This window comes from Rhinoderma darwinii, chromosome 5 (genome assembly GCF_050947455.1).
Source record: "Rhinoderma darwinii isolate aRhiDar2 chromosome 5, aRhiDar2.hap1, whole genome shotgun sequence".
Lineage (NCBI taxonomy): Eukaryota > Metazoa > Chordata > Amphibia > Anura > Rhinodermatidae > Rhinoderma > Rhinoderma darwinii.
The window spans coordinates 178039173-178063545 of record NC_134691.1 but is presented as its reverse complement, the minus strand read 5'-3'; the positions used below and the strand labels follow the sequence as shown (position 1 = coordinate 178063545).

The following is a 24373-nucleotide window of genomic DNA, read 5'->3' as shown; positions in this document are numbered from 1 at the left end:
GTAGTGCTCCGTGCATAAAAACGTGACTTGTTTTTCCCTTTGCAGGAGATAGTGAGCAGCTGCTGTGTATCAATCCTAAAATCCAAATGAAACAGTATTGAATACTGGTCAGTCAGTGTGTAGACTTTAGGCGATTCCTCCAGGAGTGGAACATAACAGAAAAAAAATATAATACTCCACCATGTGTAGGAACCACTCCTGGCTTTGATTGACAAATACTAAAACAAAAAACTGACCAAAATACAGAAATCCATCACATGCTGCAAAAAAAACAAAAACATTTATACAGTATGTATGGAATGGATCTTTCAGTCTGCTGCGTGTGAATTTTCTCTTAGGGTATGTTCACACACACTAATTACGGACATAATTCGGGCATTTTTGCCCAGAATTACGTCCGAAAAATGCGGCTTGATAGCGTTGACAAACATCTGCCCATTGAAAGTAATGGGCTGACGTTTGTCTATTCACACGAGGCGTATATTTACGCGCCACTGTCAAATAGACGCCCGCGTCAAAGAAGTGACCTGTCACTTCTTGGGGCGTAATTGGAGCCGTTATTCATTGACTCCAATGAAAAGCAGCACCAATTACGTCCATAATGGACGCGGCGTTCAAGCGCCTGCACATGCCGTTACGGCTGAAATTACGGGTATGTGCACACGTAGTGACCAAAAACGTCTGAAAATACGGAGCTGTTTTCAAGGGAAAACAGCCCCTGATTTTCAGATGTTTTTTGAGCAACTCGCGTTTTTCGCAGCGTTTTTCGCGGCGTTTTCACAGCATTTTTTACATCCGTTTTTGGAGCTGTTTTCATTGGAGTCTATGAGAAAATGGCTCCAAAAACGTCCAAAGAAGTGTCCTGCACTTCTTTGACGAGGCAGTCATTTTACGCGTCGTCATTTGACAGCTGTCAAACGACGACGCGTAAATGATAGGTCGTCGGCACTGTACGTCGGCAAACCCATTCAAATGAATGGGCAGATGTTTGCCGACGTATTGGAGCCTTATTTTCAGGCGTAAATCGAGGCATAATACGCCTCGTTTATGCCTGAAAATAGGTTGTGTGAACCCAGCCTAAGGAACAAGATAAATCTGGAGCTGGCCTTGAATGATGTTTTTTGTTTTTTTTGAGAATCACTAAGGCTGGATTCTATCTTTTTGTGTTTATTCTTTGTTTTGCAAATAATCCAAACTAATTAAAAAGTCAATGACAGACTTGATATTACTTTTTTCAATCTGTTTCCTATTGACCTATAATAATTATAATAATATAAATACAAATAATATTGTATTTTTTGTGTTATAATATATTATTATTGATTTGTTGTAATCTTTAAAGGTTATATGAAGTTTCACAATCAAAGTATTTTTTATTCAATTAGAATAAAATTGTATCCGTTCATTAGTAGGCACAGAATAAGAAAGAAAGAAAACATATGAAAATATATTTACGAGAAACCAAACTTGGTTTTGATCTATACATACTGAATGTTATAGGGATATAAATATTACAATGAAAAAGCTCAATCAGGATGCTGCTCTTGCTGCATGGCTTCTGAGTGAAGGTGCTCTTCCAGCAGCCCCAACGTGGCGGCAACATTGCAACATTGCAACACTGCGACAGCACACAGCTCACAGCCGGAATAGCACGAACAGCATTCCTTTTTTTCCACCACACTTACATGGCCTTCGCTCTTTGGCGATCTTTTGGTGTCCTGGACCTGCAGCAATGGCCAGGAGGAAGGGGGAAAAACAGATTCGCACCGCTTGACTGATTTCTTTGCGGCGGCCCCATCCATAAAGGTTGATGTTAGCAACAGCTCTCACGCGAGAGACCGCGCACAGGAGGACACGCGCTCGTCTCCTGGTCTACCACCTGCACACAGAGAGGGGAACCTCCAGGTTCTACTGCCTTGGAGGGGCCTGAACGAAACTCCCCTGCCTCTCCTATAGGAAATGGCGCTATTGACCCCAGACCCTCGCCTATGTCTGATTGGGATCTCCACACATTATCCCTTACGGACAATCCGGTCACAGAAATAGCTTTAAAGGGCATGTTGTTATCTCTTCAAAAACACCTCTGCTCTGACATAGGGAAGATAAGGCATGGGATACAGCTGCAGATAGATGACTTGAGGAATAGGACTATACTCTTGGAAAATGAAATGAGTGACTACTCAGCTGCCCATAATGAATCAGTTGATGCCCATAACGCAAGGGAGGAGCTAAAATGGCTTAAAAATAAAGTTATATACCTGGAAGACGGGTCACCTAGGAACAATATCAAGTTTAGGGGGATCCCTGAAGATATCCCCCCTCAGATATAATGACATATTTGCATACAGATGTAGCCTTCTTTACCTTGACTTTTAACACATTAAATAAACAATGGCTAGGTCTCTTATCTTGACTTTTTCAATGACTTTTCAATGGCTTTTGTTGTGTGATATCACGCTACAACAAGTTATCAGAGTCAAGTTAAAGATGGCTACATCTGTACTTTGTTTAAAATACTGCTCCCTACAGATAACCCTGTCGAGTTCATTATAGACAGGGCACATCGGATTCCGAAAGCAAAATCTGTGCCAGAAAATGTGCCCAAGGATGTCCTAGCCAGAGTCCATTTTTACAATATTAAAGATTACCTGCTGCAAGCAGCCCGTAAGATGGCTACCTTCCCAGATCCGTTTGTCTCTATTTTAATGTTTCCTGACCTCCCAGGTGCTACCCTGCAAGCATGCCGTTCTTTCGCTCCTGTCACCAGAGCGCATCAGAATGTGGATATCAAATACAAGTGGGGATTTCCGACTAAACTGCCTATTAACAGTCGAGGAACAGTACATATGGTAGATTCTGTAGAACATGGCTTATCCCTGTTGCATAAATGGAACATTACTCCTTATTTCTCCCTCCCCGCTACTACGCTAGGGGCACTGAGGAAAGTCCTTGACGATTGGCAAATTGCAGGGAAATGAGGAAACCACCTGTGAATGATTTCCTAGCTATAGCTGTCTCACCCTGCTGCCCCCCTCAAATTATTGTAGTTATTTCTATAGTTGGGCTGACTGTTTTTGGGCTCAATACCCACCCTGATAGAAGAAAAAGCTTAGTTTCATCGCTGAACTGAATTTTTGTAGTTTTGTCTTTTCCTTTTTTTTACTTTGTGTTTGTTTTGCCTTTTTGTGCATTATTCTATAGATTTAATTTGTATGCTGGGTATGCCACTGTTCCATATTTTCATCAGGACTATAACTCTCAGACTGTAGGCTGTAATCTTTTATATAAAATATGGTCTCGTACGCAAAGTAATTGTAAGTTTCTATAAACCCTTGATGCCTATTACCGTATCTTCTATTAATGTAAAGGGTTTTAACAGTCCCTATAAGCGACATCTTATGTGGAAAGAGGCATTGACGCTAAATTGTGGTGTGCTTTTTACCTATGAAACTCATTTCCACATCGATAAAATTCCTAAGGTCACACACCCAAAATTTCCATATATATATATCTATCATCAATGGCTAGTAAAAAGAGAGGGGTTATGATTGCCATCAACTCTGCTGTGCCATTTACTTATGTACGTACTTTTTCTGATACACAATGAAGGTATCTCATCCTTATATGTTAACTCAACCAGGTTAAGTATACTTTGGTAAACATTTATGCTCCAAAGACTAAACAAAATGAGTTTTTATCAAAAATATTTGCGAAGCTTAGGAAGATGTCGGAGGGTCTGGTATTAATTGGTTGCGACTTTAATGATGTCATGTTTTCAGATCTAGACTCCTCAGTTGGGACCAGACTTTCCTCATCGATTCACGGTTTAATTGTCAAAGAAGTTTATTTAGACATATGGAGGTGTTTACATGGCACAAAAAAAGACTACACATTTTTCTCAGCTACACATATATCCTACACTACAATCTTAACTTTAAGATTGGCCTGATTACGTGGTCTGATCACGCGCCTATCTCAGTGGACATATCAGACTCTCCGCGCTCGACAGTCCACTTTCTCCTGGTGTTTAGACGATTCCGCGTTGAATCATCCTACACACTCTGTTAATTTTGCAACAAACCTTCAGGAATATTTTGACTTGAATGTGCATTCCACACCGAACATTTTTGCGGTTTGGAATGCGCATAAAGCTTTTATGAGAGGCTTATTTTTCAAGCAGCAGCTTGCGTTAAAAGATTGCGTAATACAGAATCTACATGTCTTATCTCCAAAATTGCGGAGTTGTAAAAGCTAAATAAATGGCTTCCATCTGTTACTATTTCTAAAGAGCTTTAGACGTTGCTCTTGGAGTTTTCTCTAGTTTTAATGCATGTACATAAGTTAATACTACATAGATACAAACTCAATTTTTATGCCCATAGCTAGAGATGAGCGAACCGGGACAACCGAACCCGGTTTCGGTCCGAACTTCCGGAAAAGTTCGGTTCGCAGCGAATCCGAACTTCACCGGGTTCGGCCGAACCCGTTTTGACCGAACCCGGTCAAAAACATTATACAAATCGGCAGCCACTTATCTCTATCAATCACTGATAGAGAAAAGAGGCTGCTGATTAAAAATAAAATAAAAAGCATTTCATACGTACCCGGTCGTTGTCTTGGTGACGAGTCCCTCTTCTTCCTCCAGTCCGACCTTTTCTGACGCGCCAGCCTGTGATTGGCTGCAGAGGCCTCTGCAGCCTGTGATTGGCTGCAGAGGCCGCGGCAGCCTGTGATTGGCTGCAGCGCTCACATGGGCTGCATCGTCATCAAGGAATGTCGGGCCGGATGTCGAGAGGGACGCGTCACCAAGGCAACGGCCAGGAGACCGGACTGGAGGAAGCAGGGAGTTCCCGGTAAGTATGAACGTCTTTTTTTTTACAGGTACTGTGATCGGTAGTCACTGTCCAGGGTACTGAAACAGTTACTGCCGATCAGTTAACTCTTTCAGCACCCTGGACAGTGACTATTTAGGGTATGTGCACACACACACTAATTACGTCCGTAATTGACGGACGTATTTCGGCCGCAAGTGCCAGACCGAACACAGTGCAGGGAGCCGGGCTCCTAGCATCATAGTTATGTATGATGCTAGGAGTCCCTGCCTCTCTGCAGGACAACTGTCCCATACTGTAATCATGTTTTCAGTACGGGACAGTAGTTCCATGGAGAGGCAGGGACTCCTAGCATCGTACATAAATATGATGCTAGGAGCCCGGCTCCCTGCACTGTGTTCGGTCCGATACTTGCGGCCGAAATACGTCCGTCAATTACGGACGTAATTAGTGTGTGTGCACATACCCTTACTGACGTCGCCTAGCAACGCTGCCGTAATGACGGGTGCACACATGTAGCCACCCGTCATTACGGGGCCTCATGCACACGACCATAAAAACACCCGTTATCACGGGTCGTAATTACAACCAGAAATAGCGGGCCCATAGACTTCTGTTAGCCACGGGTACCTTCCCGTTTTCTCACGGGAAGGTGCCCGTGCCGTTAAAAAGATAGAACATGTTCTATTTTTTTATTTTACGGGCCGTGCTCGTAATTACGACTCGTAATTACGAGCACGGCCGGCCACGGGCAGCCGGCCGCTTTTGCGAACCGTGCTGTCATTATAATTATAGCAGCACGGCCCGAAAAATAGAAAAATAGAACATGTTCTATTTTTTTAACGGCACGGGCACCTTCCCGTGAGAAAACGGAAAGGTACCCGTAGGTAACAGAAGTCTATGAGCCCGTTATTGCGGGTCGTAATTACGACCCGCAATAACGGGTGTTTTTACGGTCGTGTGCATAATGGGAGCACGGCTCGGAAAAACGAACGGCTGCCCGTGCTCATCTCCTGAAATACTCTGTGCTGCCTTAAACTCTGTGGACAGGTCAGGATCCTGTTTCTTTTAAATGCTGCTAGGGAACCCGCTCGATCCACTATATAAGGCTACGCTACAGTGCAGCATTTAAAAGAAACAGGATCCTGACCTGTCCACAGAGTTTAAGGCAGCACAGAGTATTTCAGGAGATGAGCGTGCAGATTCAGTGCTGCTGTGAACTCTGCTCTTACCATTACGTAGCTCTCAGTCTGTTACCTCTCCTCCACTCCTGTCCTCAAGAACACCTTCACATGATTGGCAAGTCACCACGTAATGGTAAGAGCAGAGTTCACAGCAACACAGAGTATTTCAGGAGATGAGCGTGCGGATCTTGTGCGTGGTGGTGACTTGCCAATCATGTGAACGTGTTAGGGCGGGTTCACACATGGCGGAATTGCACTTAAATTCCGCTGCGGACACTCCGCAGCGTTAATCCGCAGCGGAGCCGTTTCTACATTGACTTTCACTTTAATTTAGCAGTGTTCGTTTACACGATGCGTACAATTCCGCTGCGGAGCATAGGCTGCGGAGCGGAATTTGGTGTCCGCAGCATGCTCTGTCTGTTGCGGAGCAGTGGCGGACTCATGGCGGAATTTCTCCATTGACTTCAATGGAGATTCAAAGTTCCGCAATGAAGTCCGCAGCTGTCATGCACATGTCATGTGTGCTGCGGATGCGTCTTGCTTTTTTTACTTGACATTTCTTCATTCTGGCTGGACCTATGTATTTCTAGGTCTACAGCCAGACTGAGGAAGTCAATGGGGCTCCCGTAATGACGGGAGCGTTGCTAGGAGACGTCAGTAAATAGTCACTGTCCAGGGTGCTGAAAGAGTTAAGCGATCGGCAGTAACTGTTTCTGCACCCGGGACAGTGACTACCGATCTCAATATACATGTATCTGTAAAAAAACATATAAGTTCATACTTACCGAGAACTCCCTGTTTCTGTCTCCAGTCCGGCCTCCCAGGATGACGTTTCAGTGTAAGTGACGGCTGCAGCCAATCACAGGCCAAGCACAGGCTGCAGCGGTCACATGGACTGGCGCGTCATCCAGGGAGGTCGGGCTGGATGCCGAAGGAGGGACGCGTCATAAAGACAACGGGCGGTAAGTATGAATTTCTTTTACTTTCACTAGGGAAAGTGCTGTCCCTTCTCTCTATCCTGCACTGATAGGGAGAAGGGAAGCACTTTTCCCGCAGTCCGCAGCAGCTAGTCCGCATCAATTTGCTGCACATTTTGTGCAGATCCGCAGCCGTAATCCGCAACCCGGATTAGGTGCGGCATTGATGCGGACAGTTGCGGAGGAATTCCGCCATGTGTGGTCATGCCCTTATAGAGGACAGGAGTGGAGGAGATGTTTGTAGCGAACAGACAAGCTCCAGATGGTACACGCAGAATTTTAAATTTAATACAAAATGCTGAAACCTCTCAAACGTCTTCCCTGCTTTTTGCCTTAGATGCGGAGAAGGCGTTTGATAGAGTCCATTGAGGATACTTAGAGGCAGCTCTTCAGATGTTTGAACTCTCTGGATATATAAAAACAGTCATTATGGCTTTATATTCCTACCCCTCAGGTAGGGTACTTTGGTCTGGGTATATGTCACAACCATTTATGATTACTAATGGTACCCGTCAAAGTTGCCCCCTCTCACCACTCATATTTGCTTTAATTATTGGCGGAAGCTATTAGGGTGAATAGAGATGAACATGGACTACTGATAGGAAAATAGAGCACAAAATTGGCATACATGCTGATGATGTCATTATAATTTTATCCAATCCTCATTTTTCTCTAACCTCGGTATATGCAGAATTGTGTAACTTTGGGGCTCTATCCTATTATAGAGTTAATGACAAAAAATCCCAAATTTTAAATTTGGCCATCCCTGCGTGACCTTGATTTGTGTTACGAAATGTATTAGATATTTAGGTATTAAATTGACATCCCCGAGCTCTGCTCTATACCGAGAGAACTTCAGGCCACTGCTGCAATCCCTACCTAAGAAACTAGATACATACTCTAAGGTGCAGCTTTCATGGGTCGGTAGAATTGCAGTGTTTAAAATGATGGTGCTGCCGCCTATCTTATACTTTTTTTCGTACAATAGCCATACTGATCCGCGCTGTCATTTTTTAAAACAATACAACGGGCAATCTCGTCCCTTATCTGGCCGGGGCACCGCCCTAGAACACACTATTGCATAATGACTAAAGGATGGAGAGTGGGTGTTATGGGAGTTTCAGACCTCAAGAAATACTATCTGGCTGCACTCCTAGATCAGGCAAAACATTGGTGGACAGACAGACCCCGCAAAGCTTGGGTACAAATTGAAGAAAACTGTATTGGGCACCGGGCTCTATCTTTACTGAACCTGCCAGGGGTAACAAATAATGTTCCGTTACCCATACTTTTCAAGGGCATTAAGGCTACAAAGGAGGCTTGGGTTAAATATACGTATACATTTTCAACTTGATTCTGTTGATTTCTCCCAGCTACCCCTATCATATATATATATATATATATATATATATATATATATATATATATATATCGATAGAAAGCAGCAGCACTCTGTAGCAAATCCCACTATAGTGTCGGGTGCACAGCAGACAAACCTGATCCAAGGATTATGTAGTATATCAAGAAGAAATTCCGCAGCAATCCAATATAAGCAAAAATAAAGTGATTTGTTCAATCAATGCAAAGTTGCAACGTTTCTGTCCAGCCTTAGGAAAAGTCCTAAGGCTGGACAGAAACGAATAAATCACTTTATTTTTGCTTATATTGGAGTGCTGCAGAATTTCTTCTTGATATATATATATATATATATATATATATATATATATCTGTGGAAGCCGGGCCCCCTGCGATGGGAATCGGCGGGCCGCCACTGCAAAATTGAGGCCGGAGATCCGGTCTCCCTGCTTGGCCGCAACTCGCCAGGAGCTCCAATTCGTGCCATCCCAGGGTCTATGTTTTCCTTAGGAATAGGGAAACACAGTCAAGTAGGTACTTGTGCCTCCAAATGTATAAAGAGGTAGGGTGGCAGGCGATGAGAGTCTAGCGTGGCAGAGCTCTCTCAAGGCCCGTCTTCACCCACCGTCGTTGCAGCCATGCCCCCCATTATGGAACCTTTTTAATTTATTGAATTATTAAAAATGCGAAACACTAAGGGGTTAGCTTTGAAAATACATAAAATAATGTTTGGGTATGAAAATAAAGGGACAGCTAATGTTCGTCATCTTAAGTGGTAGAAATATTTCGGAAGTATAACATTTGCTTTTTGGATCAACACGGTGAAAACGGTCAAAAATGTCTCCCTTCATATTAAGCTTTGTATATTACAATTTCTTTTAATTACCCGCCTGTACTGCACCATACCTGTGAGGTTGAAGAGGATGGGCAATGATAGGGCAGTTTGCCCGAGGTGTGAGTAGGAAGCAGTGGGAACAGTACACATGTTTTGGTCCTGTCCCTCTCTCAAGAAATATTTGTGATTAGTAAAATAAAAGAAATTATAAAATGTAATCTCACTTTTGGTCCAAGTGATTGAATTCTGGGGTGGAACCAGGCTGCAGTCTATCTTCTAAGGCCCAGTTCACACCGAGTTTTTTTACAAGTTTTTTGACGTGGAAACCGTGTTGGAAAATGCGCCAAAAAACGTCAGAAAATGCCTCCCATTGATTTCAATGGGAGGCGGAGGCATTTTATTCCCGCGAGCGGAAAAAAAATGCTTGCAGGAAAGAGAAGCGACATGCCCTATCTTTGGGCGTTTACATCTCTGACCTCCCATTGACATCAATGGGAGGCAGAGAAAGCGTATTTTGTGGCCTTTTTGCCCGTGGCGCTCAATGGGTGCGAGCAAAAAATGTGAAAAATGCGGCGAACGGCGTGCAGGCAGAGCAAATATCTCCGTGTGAACATACCCTAATGAGAAACATTTTAATTGATAAACCTTTTTTTTTAGCAGACTTGTTATTGCTAGATACAGGAAAAAATAAACAACCCAAAGATTGATGGATGGCTTTTTAATATAGATAAAATTTATATATATGAAAAATGCATATTCACGCAGAGAGGAAATTCAAAGGAATTTGTGAAAATTCAGGAACAATGTCTTGTCTTATTAAAGGGGTTGTCCAGTCCAAAGAAATTGATGGCCAATCCTAAGGATCAGCTGTTTTGCGGGGGCTGCAGCGCTTGTTCAAGCACTGCTTCCCCTTCATTTCCTTTACTGCTCACACTGTAAATCGCCAACACACTCGTACCGGCGGTTCACAGCATTACAGCGGCGGTGGTGCCAGAAGTCAGACCCCGACCGATCAGATATTGAAGGCCTATACTGAGGGTAGGACATCAATTTCTTACGACTGAACAACCAAACTTCAAATAAATTGATGTAGAATATTTATATTTAGTTATTTGTTATCTTCCCTCTCTTGCCAGAGGGTGGTATGTGAAAGCTTTAATGGGGGGTATTTAATTTCTGTTGATATCTGTATTTAAAAAAAGAAGAAAGATTTGAAGGTCACTAGTAGAGATGAGCGAACTTTTCAAAAGTTTGGTTCGGCTAGTTCGCCGAATTTCACAAAAAAGTTCGATTCGGACCGAACTAGTTCGGACCGAACCTGTCACTTCCGTGCGCCGAGCATGCTACTGTCCAGGGTGCTGATAGAGTTAATGGGCTGCACTAACTCTTTCAGCAACCTTGACAGTACATGCTCGGCGCGCGGAAAATAAAATTTTAATGTAATAAAAAAATAAAAATAATACGTTCGTACTTACTTTCCTCCTGTCCGGCCACCAGCGATGACGTTTCATCCCTTTCGCCGCTGCAGCCAATCACAGGCTGTAGTGGCGGTCACGCACGTCAGGATGACGCTTCATCCCACGTGACCGCCTCTGCAGCCAATCACAGGCTGCAGTGGCGACATGGATGAAACGTCATCGCTGGAGGCCGGACAGGAGGAAAGTAAGTATGAACGTATTATTTTTTTTTTTTGGCATGTATGTATGTTGTCATGTATGTATGTATGTATGTATGTATGTTGGCATGTATGTATGTTGTCATGTATGTATGTATGTATATATGTGCATGTATGTTTGCATGTATGTTGGCATGTATGTATATATGTGCATGTTTGTATGTATATTTGTATGTATGTTTGCATGTGTGTATGTTTGCATGTATGTATTTTTGCATGCATGTTGTCATGTATGTATGTTGTCATGTATGTATGTATGTATGTATGTATGTTGGCATGTATGTATGTTGTCATGTATGTATGTATGTATATATGTGCATGTATGCTTGCATGTATGTTGGCATGTATGTATATATGTGCATGTGTGTATGTATATTTGCATGTATATATTTGCATGTATGTATGTTTGCATGTATGTATGTTTGCATGAATGTATGTTTGTATGTATGTATGTATGTATGTATGTATGTTTGCATGTATGTATGTTTGCATGAATGTATGTTTGCATGTATGTTGTCATGTATGTATGTTGCCATGTATGTATGTATGTATGTATGTATGTATGTTGTCATGTATGTATATATATATATATATGTGCATGTATGTTTGCATGTATGTTGGCATGTATGTATATATGTGCATGTTTGTATGTATATTTGCATGTATATATTTGCATGTATGTATGTATGTTTGCATGTGTGTATGTTTGCATGTATGTATGTTTGCATGTATGTATGTTGTCATGTATGTATATATGTGCATGTGTGTATGTATATTTGCATGTATATATTTGCATGTATGTATGTATGTTTGCATGAATGTATGTTTGTATGTATGTTTGCATGTATGTATGTTTGCATGTATATATGTTGTCATGTATGTATGTATGTATGTATATATGTGCATGTATGTTTGCATGTATGTTGGCATGTATGTATATATGTGCATGTTTGTATGTATATTTGCATGCATATATTTGCATGTATGTATGTATGTTTGCATGAATGTATGTTTGCATGTATGTATGTATGTATGTATGTTGTCATGTATGTATGTTGTCATGTATGTATGTATATATGTGCATGTATGTTTGCATGTATGTTGGCATGTATGTATATATGTGCATGTTTGTATGTATATTTGCATGTATGTATGTATGTTTGCATGTATGTATGTATGTATGTATGTATGTTGTCATGTATGTATGTATGTTTGCATGTTTTTATTTTTGCATGTATGTTTGCATGTATGTTTATATATATGTGAATGTATGTAATTATTTTTGCATGTATTTATGTTTGCATGTATATTTGTGCATGCTTGTATATATGTATGTATGTATCTTTGCATGTTTGTTTGTATGTATGTATGTATGTTTTCATGTGTGTTTGTATGCATGTATGTATGATAGTTTCGTATGTATGTATGTATATATGTGTGTATGTTTGCATGTATATATGTGCATGCTTGTATGTTTGTATGTATGTTTGTACATATGTATGTATGTTTGCATGTATGTTTGTTTGTATATATGTCTGTATGGCCATGTATGATACTGTCTGCCGGCGCCCTGTATCTAAGTCAACTTCGCGGCAGGCTTCTATACATGGTATAACAGTCAGTATCACAGATTACACTGAATCTAAGCCTACGACATGTTTTATTTCATTTTTATTTTTTTTACAGGTTTGGTGTTTGGACTACGTCGGTTTCGAGGACTACTTCGATGACGGTTTTTTTTCTACAATAAAATGGTTAATGAGGGTTGTGTTGGGGGTGCTTTATTTCAATAAAATATTTAATCTATATCTTTGTCTTTTGCTTTTCAAATTTTATTGCTACCACTTTAGTAATGGCCGCTGTCTGAGTGACAACATCCATTACTAAGGCGAGGCTTAGTGTTAGCCGGTGCAGAGGCTAACACTAACCACCATTATTACCCCGGTACCCACCACCACCAGGGGTGCCGGGAAGAGCCAGGTACGATCCAGTACCCGACCATCTGTTGTGATGGTCGGGCTCTGGGGCGGCCGCAGGCTGGTATTATGAGGCTGGGAAGGGCCAAAAACAGTGGACCTTCCCACCCTTGTAATGCTAGGCTGCTGCTGCTGTGTTGTATCTGGCTGGTTATAAAAGTGGGGGGGTCCCCACGTCATTTTTTTTCATTATTTTTTATTTTTTTATTTTTTTTAAAAAAGACATGGGGTTCCACCCAATTTATCATGACCAGCCACATACAACACAGTGTTAATAGCCTGGGAATGGACAAAACCAGTGGCCCTTCCCACCCATGTAATGCCAGACTGCTGCGACCTTGTATATGGCTGGTTATTAAAAATGTGGGGGACCCAACGTCTATTGTTAAATTTGTTAAATTCAAAAAAAAAAACGACGTGGGGTCCCCCCCATTTTTATAACCAGCCCGATACAACACAGCAGCAGCAGCCTAGCATTACAAGGGTGGGAAGGTCCACTGATTTTGGCCCTTCCCAGCCTCATAATACCAGCCTACGGCTGCCCCAGTACCCGACCATCACAACAGATGGTCGGGTGCTGGATCGTACCAAGCTCTTCCCGGCACCCCTGGTGGTGGTGGGTACCGGGGTAATAATGGGTGGTTAGTGCTAGCCTCTGCACCGGCTAACACTAAGTACCGCCTTAATAATGGACGCTGTCAATCAGCCAACTGCCATTATCTAGGCACTAATAAAGTTTTAAAAAAAACACAAAGACAATTCTTTTTTATTGAAATAAGAAATCCCCAACAAAACCCTCGTTAACCATTTTATTAAAATGTGAAAAAACGTAGATCTACGCAGTAGTCCAACGAATTGAAGATGTAGTCCAATCGGTACATCAAAATCTGCAACAACATAAAAAAACAGTTATCAATGTGAACAATACCAATACTTCTACTCACCTACACACATATATACACGCACACACAAACAAACAACCATACACAAACACACACATATACACAAACACACATATACACAAATACACACATATAAACAAACACACCCATATATACACAAACACACACACATAAACACACACCCATATACACACATATACACAAACATATACAAAAACACACACACACAAACATATACACAAATACACCCATATATACACACACATATACACAAACACATATACACAAACACACCCATATATACACAAACACACACATAAACACACACCCATATACACACATATACAGAAACACACACATATACAAAAACACACACACAAACATCTACACACAAACATATACACATACACCCATATATACACACACATATACACAAACATATACACAAACACATATACACAAACACACCCATATATACACAAACACACATAAACACACATATACACATATAAAAAACAAAAACAGACAAAGACACATACCCAAACACACACACTGTTTCTTTTAAATGCTGCTGGGGAACCCGCTCGATCCACTATATAAGGCTGCGCTATAGTGCAGCATTTAAAAGAAACAGGATCCTGACCTGTCCATAGAGTTTAAGGCAGCACAGAGTATTTCAGGAGATGAGCGTGAAGATTCAGTGCTGCTGTGAACTCTGCTCTTACCATTACGTAGCTCTCAGTCTGTTACCTCTCCTCCACTCCTGTCCTCAAGAACACCTTCACATGACTGGCAAGTCACCACCTAATGGTAAGAGCAGAGTTCACAGCAGCACAGAGTATTTCAGGAGATGAGCGTGTGGATCTTGTGCGGGGTGGTGACTTGACAATCATGTGAAGGTGTTATTGAGGACAGGAGTGGAGGAGAGGTAACAGACTGAGCTGCGTAATGGTAAGAGCAGAGTTCACAACAGCACAGAATCTGCACGCTCCTCTCCTGAAATATTCTGTGCTGCTGTGAACTCTGCTCTTACCATTATGTAGCTCTCAGTCTGTTACCTCTCCTCCACTCCTGTCTTCAAGAACACCTTCACATGATTGGCAAGTCACCACGTAATGGTAAGAGCAGAGTTCACAGCAGCACAGAGTATTTCAGGAGATGAGCGTGCGGATCTTGTGTGGGGTGGTGACTTGCCAATCATGTGAAGGTGTTATTGAGGACAGGAGTGGAGGAGAGGTAACAGACTGAGCTACGTAATGGTAAGAGCAGAGTTCATAGCAGCACAGAATCTGCACGCTCCTCTCCTGAAATATTCTGTGCTGCTGTGAACTCTGCTCTTACCATTACGTAGCTCTCAATCTGTTACCTCTCCTCCACTCCTGTCCTCAAGAACACCTTCACATGATTGGCAAGTCACCACCACGCACAAGATCTGCACGCTCATCTCCTGAAATACTCTGTGCTGCTGTGAACTCTGCTCTTACCGTTACGTGGTGATTTACCAATCATGAAGGTGTTATTGAGGACAGTAGTGGAGGAGAGGTAAGAGACTGAGAGCTATGTAATGGTAAGAGCAGAGTTCACAGCAGCACTGAATCTGCACGCTCATCTCCTGAAATACTCTGTGCTGCCTTAAACTCTGTGGACAGGTCAGGATCCTGTTTCTTTTAAATGCTGCACTGTAGCGCAGCCTTATATAGTGGATCGAGCGGGTTCCCCAGCAGCATTTAAAAGAAACAGGATCCTGACCTGTCCACAGAGTTTAAGGCAGCACAGAGTATTTCAGGAGATGAGCACGGCCGGCCACAGGCAGCCGGTCGTTTTTCCAAGCCGTGCTCCCATTATGCACACGACCGTAAAAACACCCGTTATTGCGGGTCGTAATTACGACCCGCAATAACGGGCTCATAGACTTCTGTTACCCACGGGTACCTTCCCGTTTTCTCACGGGAAGGTGCCCGTGCCGTTAAAAAAATAGAACATGTTCTATTTTTCTATTTTACGGGCCGTGCTGCTATAATTAGGGTATGTTCACACGACAGCGTCCGTAACGGCTGAAATTACGGGGATGTTTCCGCCTGAAAACATCCCCGTAATTTCAGCCGTAACGGCATGTGCAGGCGCTTGAACGCCACGTCCATTACGGACGTAATTGGCGCTGCTATTCATTGGAGTCAATGAATAACGGCTCCAATTACGGCCAAAGAAGTGACCGGTCACTTCTTTGACGCGGGCGTCTATTTACGCACCGTCATTTGACAGCGGCGCGTAAATATACGCCTCGTGTGAACAGACAAACGTCTGCCCATTGCTTTCAATGGGCAGATGTTTGTCAGCGCTATCGAGGCGCTATTTTCGGGCGTAATTCGGGGCAAAAACGCCCGAATTATGTCCGTAATTAGTGCGTGTGAACACACCCGCGTCAAGGAAGTGACCTGTCACTTCTTTGGCCGTAATTGGAGCCGTTATTCATTGACTCCAATGAATAGCAGCGCCAATTACGTCCGTAATGGACGCGGCGTTCAAGCGCCTGCACATGCCGTAACGGCTGAAATTACGGGGATGTTTTCAGGCGGAAACATCCCCGCAATTTCAGCCGTAACGGACGCTGTCGTGTGAACATACCCTTATAATGACAGCACGGCTCGCAAAAGCGGCCGGCTGGCCGTGGCCGGCCGTGCTCGTAATTACGAGCCATAATTACGAGCACGGCCCGTAAAATAAAAAAATAGAACATGTTCTTTCTTTTTAACGGCACGGGCACCTTCTCGTGAGAAAACGGGAAGGTACCCGTGGCTAACAGAAGTCTATGGGCCCGCTATTTCGGGTCGTAATTACGACCCGTAATAATGGGTGTTTTTACGGTCGTGTGCATGAGGCCCCGTAATGACGGGTGGCTACATGTGTGCACCCATCATTACGGCAGCGTTGCTAGGCGACGTCAGTAAATAGTCACTCTCCAGGGTGCTGAAAGAGTTAACTGATCGGCAGTAACTGTTTCAGCACCCTGGACAGTGACTACCGATCACAATATAGAGTACCTGTAAAAAAAAAAAAGACGTTCATACTTACCGGGACTCCCTGCTTCCTCCAGTCCGGTCTCCTGGCCATTGCCTTTGTGACGCGTCCATCGCGACATCCGGCCCGACATTCCTTGATGACGATGCAGTCCATGTGAGCGCTGCAGCCAATCACGGGCTGTAGAGGCCTCTGCAGCCAATCACAGGCTGCAGAGGCCTCTGCAGCCAATCACAGGCTGCCGCGTCAGAAAAGAAGGTCGGACTGGAGGAAGAAGAGGGACTCGTCACCAAGACAACGACCAGGTACGTATGAAATGCTTTTTATTTTATTTTTAATCAGCAGCCTCTTTTCTCTATCAGTGATTGATAGAGATAAGTGGCTGCCGATTTGTATCATATTTTTGACCGGGTTCGGTCAAAACGGGTTCGGCCGAACCCGGTGAAGTTCGGATTCGCTGCGAACCGAACTTTTCCAGAAGTTCGGACCGAAACCGGGTTCGGTTGTCCCGGTTCGCTCATCTCTAGTCACTAGTATTTAAAAAGGTAAGCCTCTCATTTAGTTGATTTGGGGCTGGGTTGTTTCAAGGTCAGACTGGTCCACCAAGGTTCAAGAGGAGGTCCCAGAAGGCTCAGGCTCTGACACATGGGAACATTGCTGTTTATCTCCTGCAGTCGAGCCAGGAGTCCTCTCAATGATGTGCTCGTACTCAGTAGTCCTCGATATGCATGAGCTGCCGCTAGCCTCGCCCACAATCCGCTGAGTGGCAGCTTTCTCCTCATGCAAACTATGGGAAAGAAGCTGTCAATCAGTATTTGGTGGGCGGAGCCAGAATTAGCTTATGAATACAAGCTGGAGAATTTTTTTTTTTTACAAAAACTACTGAATGCTGACAAGTGAGTGATACAGCCTTGGAATAAAGGGGTGTGGCACTACTTTATACAGCATAGACCTGGTGATAGATTCCCTTTAATATCCACAAGTCCAATTCCATGTCAATTTTACCCAATTTGATTCCATTTAATACTAGCAATTGGAGTTGTGACCTATGTGGATAAATATACAATTATCTACATTAAATGTCATTTTCCGATCAACTTAATATTACTAAAACCATCTGTAGCATAATATTATTTTATTCAAAAGGAAATAGTTATGTTAAATATATATACATTTGCCTGTAAAAATGATTATATACTGCAATACATTAGTACCGCAGTATATTGTACCAGCTATCTAACGATCGGTGGTTCAAGCCCCCTAGGTGGACTAATAAAAAGTGTAAAAAGAAGTGAAATAAAGTTTTTAGTAGTGAATTTTTAAAAAAAATAAATGTAAAGTTAAGGTGATAAGGTGGTTATATGCATTACTTCTTTCATAATGAGCATGAGGCAATGTTCATATGTTCATAGAGTAAATGTTAAAAAAGAACTGAATAATTAGCATTTAGCAAGTACTAGCTTTTATACCCGGCGTTACTCGGGAGGTTGACTTACGGTATAGATAGAGTAAGGGCATGCCCCCACATGGCGGAATTTCTTCGCAACTGTCCGCATCAATGCCGCACCTAATCCGGGTTGCGGATTACGGCTGCGGATCTGCCCAAAATGTGCAGTAAATTGATGCGGACTAGCTGCTGCGGACTGCGGGAAAAGTGCTTCCCTTCTCTCTATCAGTGCAGGATAGAGAGAAGGGACAGCACTTTCCCTAGTGAAAGTAAACGACTTTCATACTTACCGGCCGTTGTCTTGGTGACGCGTCCCTCTTTCGGCATCCAGCCCTACCTCCCTGGATGACGCGGCAGTCCATGTGACCGCTGCAGCCTGTGATTGGCTGCAGCCGTCACTAAGACTGAAACGTCATCCTGGGAAGCCGGACTGGAGACAGAAGCAGGGAGTTCTCGGTAAGTATGAAATTCTATTTTTTTACAGGTTGCTGTATATTGGGATCGGTAGTCACTGTCCAGGGTGCAGAAACAGTTACTGCCGATCGCTTAACTCTTTCAGCACCCTGGACAGTGACTATATACTGACGTCTCCTAGCAACGCTCCCGTAATTCTGGGAGCCCCATTGACTTCCTCAGTCTGGCTGTAGACCTAGAAATACATAGGTCCAGCCAGAATGAAGAAATGTCATGGCAAAAAAGCAAGACGCATCCGCAGCACACATAACATGTGCATGACAGCTGCGGACTTCATTGCGGAATTTAGAATCTCCATTGAAGTCAATGGAGAAATTCCGCCATGAGTCCGCAACCAGTCCGCCACTGCTCCGCAACAGACAGAGCATGCTGCGGACACCAAATTCCGCTCCGCAGCCTATGCTCCGCAGCGGAATTTTACTCAACGTCTAAACTAACACTTCTAAATTAAAGTGGAAGTCAATGGAGAAACGGCTCCGCTGCGGATTAACGCTGCGGAGTGTCCGCAGCGGAATTCAAGTGCAATTCCGCCACGTGTGAACCCAGCCTAAAAGCTCACTATTTAAATACCTCTCAGTATGAATTTAATTGCTACCTCTCGATATGAATTTAATTGCTAGAGAGTGTGAATAATGTTATTGGAAGCATAAAAGAAATGAAATGAAGCAATATATTCATTACAGATTTATATAGTGTTGATTTACGACTGCATGTTTCTATTCGAACGCTTTCTTGTAAACAATGTTTTTTGTCTTTTGATCCGGTGCCAAGATGTAGAGATTCTTTCCAGTGCCGACTCTGGAGCAAGCAACATAAAGTTGCCCATGGGAAAAACAGGGACTTTGAAGGTGTATTCCTGCCACTTTCAGGGATTGACCTTGAGCCTTGTTAATTGTCATTGCGAAGGCTAGGCGTACTGGGAACTGTTGCCGCTTGAACTCAAAAGGAACATCATTTGGAGCGAGAGGAATAAAGACAACTTCCCCCTTGGCACATCCTGTTAGTATGGTGGCCTCGATGACGTGATCCATCAACTCCTTGACACACAGCCTCGTCCCGTTGCAAAGTTTCAGGGCGTCAATGTTTCTCAACAGCATGATAGGTGAGCCCCCTTCAACATCAATCGATGGGCAGGTAAGCCAGGCGGCTCTAGAGAGTTGAGAAATTATGTCGGATAGTACACCGCCTGATCAGGGTCAATAACTGTGTCGGTGGACTTGTACAGCTTTTCTTGACCTGGCAGAGTCATTTGAATTTGCTGATTGATGGCGTTGACAGAATCCTTCTTTGGAGCCAGTATTGCCTGTTGACATAGCCATTCATGATATCTGTAGTTGAAGACGATGTTGGGAAAGACACTGTTTGTAAGCTCTTCCACCGACTTGGGAAAATTTGCGAAATCATCATGGAAGCTGATCAGATCCGTCCCATTGTCAACTTGAGCATCTCCATTCCCCAGATTGAGTAATCTGCTGGCAAACTCACCAGCTGTGGCATCTGCATGCAGATGAACTCGCATATTGGTAGTCCGACTCATCTTCTTCACATGCCTCCACAACACTGACTGCTTCAAGCAAGCTTTCAATACGTCTGCTGGTGTTCCCTTTGGAACAATAGGCAACGTCTGACGGAAATCACCGGCCAACACCAAGACGACACCTCCCATGACTGTATTGTTTCCACGCAATTCCTGCAGAGTTCGATCCAGAGCTTCAAGCACCAACTTGTGTGCTATCGTGCATTTATCCCAGACAGTCATCAAACATTCTTGCATGACATTTGCCACACCAGTACCTTTGCTGATGTTACAAACAGGAGACGCATCTTGAATCAAGTTGAGCGGTAATTTGAACACTGAATGGGCAGTTCTGCCACCATCAAGCAATGTTGCCGCAATGCATGAGGAAGCAACAGCCAGAGCATTACTGAATTGTTGTCGGATTTTTGCCAACAACAGGTTTATGACAATCGTCTTTCCTGTTCCACAGGAGCATCCAAGAAGACAATACCACCGGTGTTTTTCACAACCATGTCCATGATCTGATTGTACGCCGTCGTTTGGTCAGCAACCAAAAGAGTTTATTTTGTTGCAACATAACTCTCCAGAGCGTACATGTCAAAGCTTCTTTCTCGAAGCAATTCCCGTCCAAGTCTTTTGTCGTTGTTCCTTTCCATCGTGGGAAGTCCCAGTTGGTCAAGTCTTTTTCTAACCATCATGAGGGTGTAATGGCAGGAAGGAGGTGAAGGGAACAAGTGAGCCCTAATCTACCCACCGCCCTGTCCCTGCCTACTTGCAACGACCCGCCCTAGGCGACGGGGTACAACTTGGCGGCGGTCCCTACGCTGTCTAAGTGCAAGGGAGACAAACAGGGAACATGCAAGGGAATACAGTAGCCCACGGAACGCCGCGAGGAAACGGAGCGGTGAATGAGCCAGTCAGGATCAGGAAGTAGTGGAGTATACAAACGGGAGCACGGAGCAGAAGCAAGCCAGGGGCAGAGCAACGCAGGATAAACGGAACTGAAGCAAGGCAGAAGCACGGCAGAAGCAGGCTGGAGCAAGGCAGCAGTGGGGCCAGGAATCCAAGAAGAATAACAAGCAAGGAGGAAGAGAAAACGGCAGGTATAAATGGACAGGGGGCGGAGCTAACTCTGACTGACCAGGCCGCGATAGGCTCTCCCACTCCTGAGCCTGCCACCCTGATTGGTGGGAGCAGGTGTCAGTCTCAGAGGTCTGGCCTCAGGTGTCGACTGATTAATCCTGGGAGTATACCCAGACGTAGTGCCTGGCAGATCCTTTACAGAGGGTCTTTTCTTCAAGTAGGATCAATGACATGTTGAACATTTGCGGAGTACAGCTGTCCAATTGGAGTCCCGGTTTTTGCCATCGTGCTTGCTGAAGAACATCTTTCGAGAGGTGCTCTTTGTACTTTTCCCACAGTTCAAGTGGCTTGGATGGTCCACACATCGTGAGTATGACAGCAAATAGGTTTCGTAAGCTTGCTGGTAATTGGCAGGTTGCTGCTTTCTCTAAAGTCTTGTCCTAATGAGAATCACTCCCAAGTAGTGCCCTTTCTTGACATGCTTGCCGATAGGTTGTACAAACATGGTCGCCAACAGTCTTGAGGCTAACAAGCTATGTCGGGCCTGCTACTGTGTGAAGAAGCAACCGGAGGAAGAAGCACTCATGGTTGTTTGGGTGCACTGTGTAGACTCTGCCAAGAGCATCACTTGACTTGATTCCAACATGACCTTCAACTGGTGCTCCTTGGGCTCTTCGCTTGAAAACTCTTGTAGATTTATTCCACGTATAATAGCATTAAGCCTCTGAACCCCTGAGGACGCTGTCTAGCACAGCGAAACATGTCGGGGGGGCTATGATACCTAACATTTTAATCTAATATGTACCTCCGTAGCTCTCCACATATGTCATCTGTTTGACTCGCTGGTCTGCAGCCGCGGATACATATACACATGGTCTAATGTGCACAGCTAGTTTATACCTTAAACGGAGGTGATGTTACTTATTTTAATCATTCAGTGTAGTCAGTCTTTTTGCTTTACAGAAGCACAATAAAATTTGTTTATTTATTTATCCATTTATTTAGTCATTGGCAGTTGGATTAAAAGGAATTTTTCTGCTGGTAACAGTTTTTTGTAAATACGTATAATTCTTTGGAACATCGCAGTATAGGAGTGTTGTTGCAAAGTCATCTTGTTGGCAAAGCTTGAAGAATGCTGTCAGCGTGGTGACTTTGGGCTGCAAAACTTGTTGTGCAGCAGTTTCCTCGGTGAAGAAGACTCTCTGTCCATTTTCCAAGTGGACGTTGAGATGAACTACCGTCGGATAGCGGTCGTGAATTGGAAAGTCCAAAATTCGCCATACAGCCTCGTTGCTACTGATGTAATGTCCAGTTTGAAAGCGATCAATTTCATCAATTGTTCTTTCTTGACTTTCTTGGCGATTGATTTCATCAGTTTTTCTTCCTTGTCTTTCCAAGCCAAATGCTGCTTGATCCGCTCCTTTGTTGACATTTTTGCAGATGTACTTGATCGCCTTAACTGAGTTGCAATATTCATCATTGACGTGAGATTGAAAGGTCTTGGAAAGAAATGGCGCGTAGGGTACAATCCATCTGTTGTCGACCTCGATATCCTGGTAACTATTGCCAATCTTCATCTTCATTAATGCAGTGAACCCGCCTTCTCCCACATTTCTTCTGCGATAAAGTGGATAACCATCATGTCCAGACTGAGTTTCATGGATCAGCTGTCTAGGGAATCTCTTTGTACAGAAGCTATCTTTCATGCATGGGGAGCTTGGATTCAGGCTTCCACATGGTCCATGGACCATGTTCTTCAAGATGATGTTGAATAGCTTTTGATCTTCTTGTGCATTTCTCTACACTAATGACAGAATCAATATGATTTGGTCGGATCTTCTCCTTCAGCCAGATCAGTATATGTGTGTGAGGCAAACCTCATTTTTGCCATCCATATCAACCAAAAACTGATTGAAAAGATTTCGGCACATCAAGAGGTGATTTGAATGGCTCGCCCTCATCATAATTCGATAGGCGTAGAAGGCTATGCACAAAACAATTTTCCCGGCAGTAACATTTCCGGTTCTTGGATTTGTTTGGAAGATTTGAATATCGTATCCGTCTTCGCCTTGCCAAAAGATCAGTGGATACTGAAGTGCGTCATATGATTGATGGGTTTCAGAAACTCTCTGTAGTTGATTATCACGCTTCTGCAGCACAATATCCCGATTTTCAAATTCCCCAACGATGACGACAGCAACTACATTGACAGTTGGTGCGTTGTATCGCCGCTCATTCTCTCCTGCTGGCCTTCGGTCAGCCTTGATGACCACTTTGTAGTTATCCAAAGTCATCATTTCCAAAGAACTCTTGAATATCTCAACATAACAGTGATGTTCGTGAAGCATCTGCTGCAGATCCAGCAAAATGTCAGCCTGAGTTCCAGGGACGTTGCTCTGTCGTTGCTTTTCATCGCCCATGAAATAAATCTGCAGAAACTTTGGTGGTTCATTGGGCAATGGAAGGAGCGATCCAAGTCGATGGCAAACTTGTCCCTGAATTTGATGGTGGGCATGAAGCCTCTCGAATTTCATTCACACCAAACAAAGTCATCAGAAAGCAAGAGTTGTAGCGCCTCAAATTTCCCTGAAAGTGCTTGGTTTGGGGAGTGTTCACGATCATCAGTGACTTGAGTGGTTCTGGTGGTGCAGTAAGTGGGGGTAGTTGAACCTTGCCAGCAGAGCAGCACATGCCAGGTGGCTCTGACTTCCACTTCTGCGCTTCACAATGTTCACAGGTCATATCCATGTTTCCAATATTGACCAAGTCGTGCAGATCATATTCAATTGTTGGGTCGTTTTACATAGCAGGTTTGTTCATGCAATCCCAAGATGTTCGTCGAGAAACAATATTTATTGCACCTTGTGCTCGAACCCAATGATCAGTCGCTTGAGGTGCTTCTTCAGCTCTTGCGGTCGCTTGTCACAATCATTGATCTTCAAGCCGAGTGTCACGGTGCGGGGTGTAGACCCACTGGGCCGTACCGCGTAGCGGGGTAGCAGCTGGCCAACAAGGTACAAAACAATGTCTATAGTTCAGAACGGGTACCTGAGGCAATGTAGACAGTAGCAGGAGCACGACTTGACTTTCACAGC

General features: G+C 43.7%; 1 pseudogene; it reads right to left on the bottom strand.

Annotated features, from left to right (window-relative positions):
* Positions 1 to 22279: 22279 nt before the first annotated feature.
* Positions 22280 to 23698, bottom strand: LOC142652527 (uncharacterized; annotated as a pseudogene).
* Positions 23699 to 24373: the final 675 nt, after the last annotated feature.